The 6,719-nt window shown below is 37.8% G+C and overlaps 1 pseudogene across 1 annotated transcript; it reads right to left on the bottom strand.

Annotated features, from left to right (window-relative positions):
* Nucleotides 1-301: 301 nt before the first annotated feature.
* On the bottom strand, nucleotides 302-1,231 carry LOC308609902 (olfactory receptor 1f45-like; annotated as a pseudogene). Its single transcript has one exon. The product of its transcript is annotated as an olfactory receptor 1f45-like (transcript).
* Nucleotides 1,232-6,719: the final 5,488 nt, after the last annotated feature.

The raw sequence follows: 6,719 nt of genomic DNA, 5'->3' as shown, positions 1-6,719 counted from the left end.
CTGAAATTCTCAGACCATATAGTAGCCACTGTCTCATAGGGTTGCTGGACCCAATCCTGTCTTTTCCTGAATTTTTATTGTCTGTAAAATAAGTGTTTTAAAATCACACCTTTTATACATAACTAATGGTTTTATGACTTATGAGCACCTATCAGCCTCATATTTAAAAGCATGACCATGATCACATATCATTAATTACAGGAATAGTCATGGTTAAATTTACACCTATAGGGACTCAGTTTCTTGGTTTGTAAAATGAAAAAATGTATGCTATCCAAGAGTCCTCTCAGTTCTAAAAGTTTTAAATTATAGAATATGAAATTAGTTTCCTTAAAGCTCCCTTCATGTCATGATTTCTCAAGCTGTAGATGAAGAGATTGATGAGAGGAGTCACCACTGTGAAGATGACAATAGTCACCACATCTTGCACTGAGTACGAGGATGAAGGGTGCTTATAGACTCCCAGGATTGCCCCATAGAACAGGGAGACCACAGTGAGGTGGGATCCACACGTGGACAGGGCTTTCCTTATTCCATGGGCAGATGGCAACTTCAGTACATCAGAGAAGATGTAATCATATAAAATGATGATACATGCAAATGGTGTCATAAATACCAGTTCACCCACAGTGAATACCATCAGGTCATTGATAAAGGTATTCAAACAAGAGAGTTTTAGAATAGGATAAGGGTCACAGAAAAAGTTATACACAGCATTGTTGGAACAAAATGTGAGTTGCACCATGAGAAGAGTCTGTAGGAGAGCATGCAGATTTGTACTGACCCAAGATGCAGCCACCAGAAGGACACAGAGTTTGAGCCTCATGATCATGGTGTAGTGGAGTGGGCAACAGATGGCAGTATAATCATCATAGGCCATCACACAGTGGAGGAACCCATCTCTGTTGATGAAAATGATGAAGAAGTAAATCTGGGTCGTACATACCATGCAAGAGAAAGACTTGCTTCACAGTATGTGATTCACCAGCTTTTTGAGGATTGTGACTGATGAAAAGCAGATGTTGACACAGGAGAGGTTGGCCAAGAATAAGGACATGGGTGTTTGGAGATGACTGTCACAGCTGATAGCCAAGACAATGAGAAAGTTCCCAATGAGGGTGACCAGGTACATCCACAAGAACAGCCCAAAGAGAACCTCCTCCTGCTCTGACTGCCCAGAGAGTCCCAGGAGAATGAATTCTGTGACTCCAGTCTGGTTGTCTCTGCCCATGTCTGCAGGGGAGAAAATGTGGTCAAAAGTAAAAGGAAATATTTATTTAATTAGCCTCCATATATTGTTTAGAGAGTACAAGTTTTTAATGATACCAGATCCAAAATGTATTTCTTAATTAATAACACTTCAAACATAAAAGTAGATGAGATTGATAATGTCATCATTTGAGCAAATTTTTTATGATACTGTTTTGTCATTGAGAATTAATTCACATTAGATAATTCTATGAAGCGAGTTTTAATGAAATAAATAGCTGCTTAATTTCTATAATTTTAATTTGTGTTTAATTATCTTTGGTTTCATGCAGCTTAATTCATACTTCACTAACAGTTAATGAATATCTAGTATATACAAGTTATTTTCACATACACAATTTCTTTTAATCCATATCATTCATATATATATATATATATATATATTTTGGCCGCCTCACATGGCTTGTGGGATCTCAGTTCCCTGACCAGGTACTGAACCTGGGCCACAGCAGTAAAAGCCTAGAATCCTAACCACTAGGCCACCAGGAACTTCTGTCATCCATCATTCATAAGTGAGGACCCTGAGAAGAAGAATCAGAGATGAAGAACCTGGGATTCAGAGAAATTAGGTGATGACAGATTAGATTGAAAGAAAGCATAACATTTATAGTCTTGAAACAGCTGAAATGCCCTTTTCTTTATATTCCTCCCTAGTTTTACTTCCAAGTTTCAATTATCAACCATTTATTGAGACTATAACCAAGTGCCAGGCAGTGTCTTCCTGCTTTACATACATTTCTTACAGATTTAAAATATGTAAATTTAAAAAAATAACAAGCTTCATTAAGCAGAAGGGAAAAATGAAGCAATGAGATCTAGCTATTTGTTTAAAGTCATAAGTTCTTTTACCCGAATAACTTTATACAACTCACTCAAATTCATTCTGGATCTCTCTTATTTTCTCAGGATTATACTAATTCTAGGCACTGAAGGATCTGCCTGGCAGTTTTCCCTCAACGTTGTAACTGGATAGCATCAAAATGTCATTGCAGTAGCTCACAAATGTTGGCTTGGATGAGCTAAGCGTGCTAGTGAGTTTGCTATATACGACATTCTGTGAAGAGACTACTTTTCTCCCTGTGCTGGCCAAAACAGGATCACTGGTATTTGGTATTATTTTTGAAGAGGAAAAGGAGATTCATAGAGAAAGTAAAGTTATGGGGGCATATCCAAGTGATAATCCCAGCCTTAAGGAATTAATGCAGGCAGAAAGAGTCAGATAGAGAATTTTGAATATGTAAGAATACACAGTATTCGAATAGTAAAGAGGAGAGGAGATGGCATTTCAGGGGAGGAGATTTACAGGTTAAATGACTTGACTGACTGGGATAAAGGGTGTCACAGGCAATACTTTTAGGAGAGTGGTTGCAGGATGTATATAGTATGGTGACTATAAAATATCCAGCATTTTGAGAGTTAAATTAGTAAAACCAATGTAAAATTCTGAGATCTGAAGCCATTTTCTCATAAATTATATCACAGAATTAAAAGGTAGAAAGGCAGAAGTTGGCAGTACCCAGAGCTATTGAAAGAAAGTACTTCAGGGAAAGGATGTAGAATGTAGAAGTGGGGGTACAGGGGTTGCATCAAGGAAAAACCAAAACAATATTTGTGCAGACGTTTTCATTGTGCTCCAAAGAGTAGATGTTGATATTAGGGTCTTAATTGTAAGCTATTTCCCATAATGGAAATGGTAGTAGAAGGTGAAAGAAGTATAGCAGGATGGTGTAGGGTTTTTCCTATTGTCTGGGAACTGGCAAAGGCAAAAACAGGTGTAGAGGCTCTAAATAACCCAGACTCTATGTCGAGAGATCTGCCAGCATTAAGGTTAGCCACTTCCTGTCAATGTTTGCTGGGATAGTCCTACCAGGAGTACAAGCAACGTTGGCCCCACCCCCAAGTCAATATGGTAAGAGGGCCTGGTTTCATACATCAGTCCCTTGTGAATCTCTTTAGTTTGTGACTGTCCCTGAGACATCTCATGTTTTGCAGCATTGAGTGTTTGTGTTCCTGGACCTTAAAACTGAGGATGCTTAGTGCTTGGACCGCAGCTCAAGCTGACCCCCTCTGTGGGGTTCCATGTGGCATCCAAGCAACCTCCCTCTGAGACACTTCTCTAATGTGGTCATAGACCACAGTGAAGGTACACAAGGAAGCAACTAATAAAACGGTGGAGCTTAAGGGCAGAATAGGAGGGTCTTGAATGTCTGACAGAAGAGTCTCTTTTGTGAGGAAAAAGGGTGGCTCTTGGCTCTGAGCTTTTGGCCAGAATTTCGAAGAGCCGGCCGTCACTGATCTTAGCAATGCTGCCCTTAGTTACCTCTTTCGTTTCCAACTGCTTAATTTTCTATTTCCACCTTGGAAACATGCTTGCTCTATTCTGCAATGGGCAGTACATCCTGAAAGAGGAAAGGCTTGTACATGTTAAACCAGGTGATGTTTCCCGTTTGAACTTGGTGAGATGCTGAAGCATTTAGTGTGTGTTTCTCCAAATGTAAATGTATGTGTTTTTGTCCGTGTGAATCTGTCTCTGTGGGAGATAACTGTGTCCTCACCTGCTTTCCCAGATTTTCTTACCTGGCTGCTCTGCTGCTGTGAGAGGCTATCATGGGACCCCTTTCTCCACTGGCTGCTTGCCTGACCCTGAATCATGAGAAAGTCACAGCTAGTGGGGGAGTCAGAAAGATTTTCTCCCTGGAGGAGAACACTTAGATTCAGACAGGTGCCTCTAAGGTGGATTCCCCACAGCTCCTCATTAAAGGCACACATACTAAGCGTTCTTTGTTCCTATCCTCTCTGGACACAGATATCTCAGCCTGAGAGGAAATCAGTTTAGTGTTCAGACTTGTTGCTTCCCATTGCCTCAAGTACATCTCACACCCATGTCACAGACAAAATATACTTGGTCCCTTGCTCTGTGCTCAGAATGGATCTGAAGAAAAATTGTGAAGCCAGTGAACTTGGCCCACAGATATTCATGGTAGCTCCATTCTTTGCTCTACACTGACTCCCTTTTGTATAATCCTTAAGTCTTTAGGACTCTGCACTCTTTCTTCTTTCAAATAAAAGGTTTGTCAATTTATAGTAAGAAAGTAAGGTCTAAGAACAGACCCTCAATTCTGTCTCAGTTAATCTCTGTAATAGTTGCTGTGTCCCTGACATAGGAAACCACACGTACCACTTAGAAATGCTGGCCTGTGGACGGGGGTAGGGAATACTGGGTGTGGGTTATATATGTGGTCATCTAAATAATATCTGTGGGCTATTGTAACTTGGATGTGTATTTTTAAGTTTCTATTTGTGTGCATATACATAGCAAAATTTTTACAAGGTGAGTTTTAAAACTAATTTTAAAAAAAGAAAGAACACAAATATGAAATTTGGCAAAGATGTGTTAGGCAAGTGCAAAAATTAGAGAACATTGGTGGTGTTATTAATTACAGATAAAGCAATAATTAAGTCAACTGAAAGCATAAATCACAAAAGAGGAATATTTTATGATAACAAAGGACAAATTCATAAAACTTAATCACACTTATGAAATCAAACAAAACAATGTAGCAACTGTTTGCAATAGCAATGTAAGCAATGTAGAATAGGAATAGGTTAGGCAAAGGTTTAAAAAAAATTTTAAAGAAGTTGATTCATGTCTTAATGATGGACTTTAATATAAGATTCCCAGAATTTGAAAGATCAAGTAGTTAATTAAAAAATATGACAGAGATTTTGTATAAACAACAAAGAAATTTGATTTGTACACAGGGAAATATATTCAATATTCTGTGATATACCATAATGGAAAAGCATATTTTAAAAATGCATATATAACTGAATCACTTTGCTGTACAGCAGAAATTATCACATTGTAAATCAACTATACATCAGTTAAAAATATATATATAGGGCTTCCCTGGTGGCGCAGTTGTTGAGAGTCCGCCTGCCAATGCAGGGGACATGGGTTCGTGCCCTGGTCCGGGAGGATCCCACATGCCGCGAAGCAGCTGGGCCCGTGAGCCATGGCCGCTGAGCCTGCATGTCTGGAGCCTGTGCTCCGCAACGGGAGAGGCCACGGCAGTGAGAGGCCAGTGTACCGCAAAAAAAAAAAAAAAATATATATATATATATATATATATATATATATATATATATATATATATATATATATATTTATATATATATACACATATAAAATACACATATTTCCACCTTGAAAATAGAGAATATATATTCCTATTTTAAGCCCAGGGAATAATTACAAATGTTGGCCATTTTCTTGACTACAACAAAAACTTTATAATAGAGTTTTTGAAATGAAAACTGAATCAATGAAATCAAACATTGATTTCATAGGATATATTCTCTTATGGCCTTCACCACAAAGCCAAAAATTAGAAACCACAAATCAAAATGTAAAAAGAAATGTTCATTTGATAAAATTTAAAACAGTGTTCTTCATAATCCCCATATCAAAAAGAAAGTTTAAACCAAATGATTCATAAATTAGAGAAAAAATATAAAAAGCTATGGGAAAATAGCCTTAAATGCTCTTATTAATAATAAAGGAATATAAAAACTGAATAAATCAAGTATTTAATCAAGAATTTTTATTTTAAAATTATTTTAGTCAAATAAATATATTAGCATAGCTTTAAAAGTTAAACAATTCTTTAAATAGAAACGTAGTTCCCTACCTGTCTTTCCACTCCATGATCCAACTTCCCAATATAAATACTTTTACATATTTCTAAATAAAATGTTTATAATGCTATTTTTGATCATTGACTTACAATATGTTGTCTTCCCATTTTGACAGGTGATGAGTTAATACCACTTCACCATCCCTTTTCCTCTTCCTCAAATGCTCCTATTATAGGCACATCACAATTTGGAGGTATGTCAATATCTATTATTGACTTTCTGACTCTGTTATACACTGTTTGTGTACTAATCCTTTTGTTTATCCTGGCACAAATTTTGAATGTTCCTGAAGTTAATAATTGCCTATTTTTTTCATTTGCTTAATTTTTTTTTTTTGGCATGCGGGCCTCTCACTGTTGTGGCCTCTCCCGTTGTGGAGCACAGGCTCCGGACGTGCAGGCTCAGCGGCCATGGCTCACGGGCCCAGCCGCTCCGCGGCATATGTGATCCTCCCGGACCCGGGCACGAACCCGTATCCCCTGCATTGGCAGGCGGACTCTCAACCACTGCACCACCAGGGAGGCCATCATTTGTTTAATTTTTATGCCTCTTTTCTTTCCATATTTTGAAATTAATTTTGGGGGGGTGAGTTATAATTGATAGATAATAAACATTACCCATTTACGTTACACTTCGATGAATTTTAAAATCATGTTGTCATGTTACCACCACCACAATCAAGAAACACAACAGTTATATCACCCTAAAAAGTTTTCTTGTTTCCCTTTGAAGTTAGCACCCTTCCATGACCA

This window comes from Mesoplodon bidens (assembly GCF_964165515.1).
Source record: "Mesoplodon bidens genome assembly, contig: HAP1_SCAFFOLD_92, whole genome shotgun sequence".
In the NCBI taxonomy this organism is placed as follows: Eukaryota; Metazoa; Chordata; class Mammalia; order Artiodactyla; family Ziphiidae; genus Mesoplodon; species Mesoplodon bidens.
This window is presented reverse-complemented; position numbering and strand designations above follow the sequence as displayed.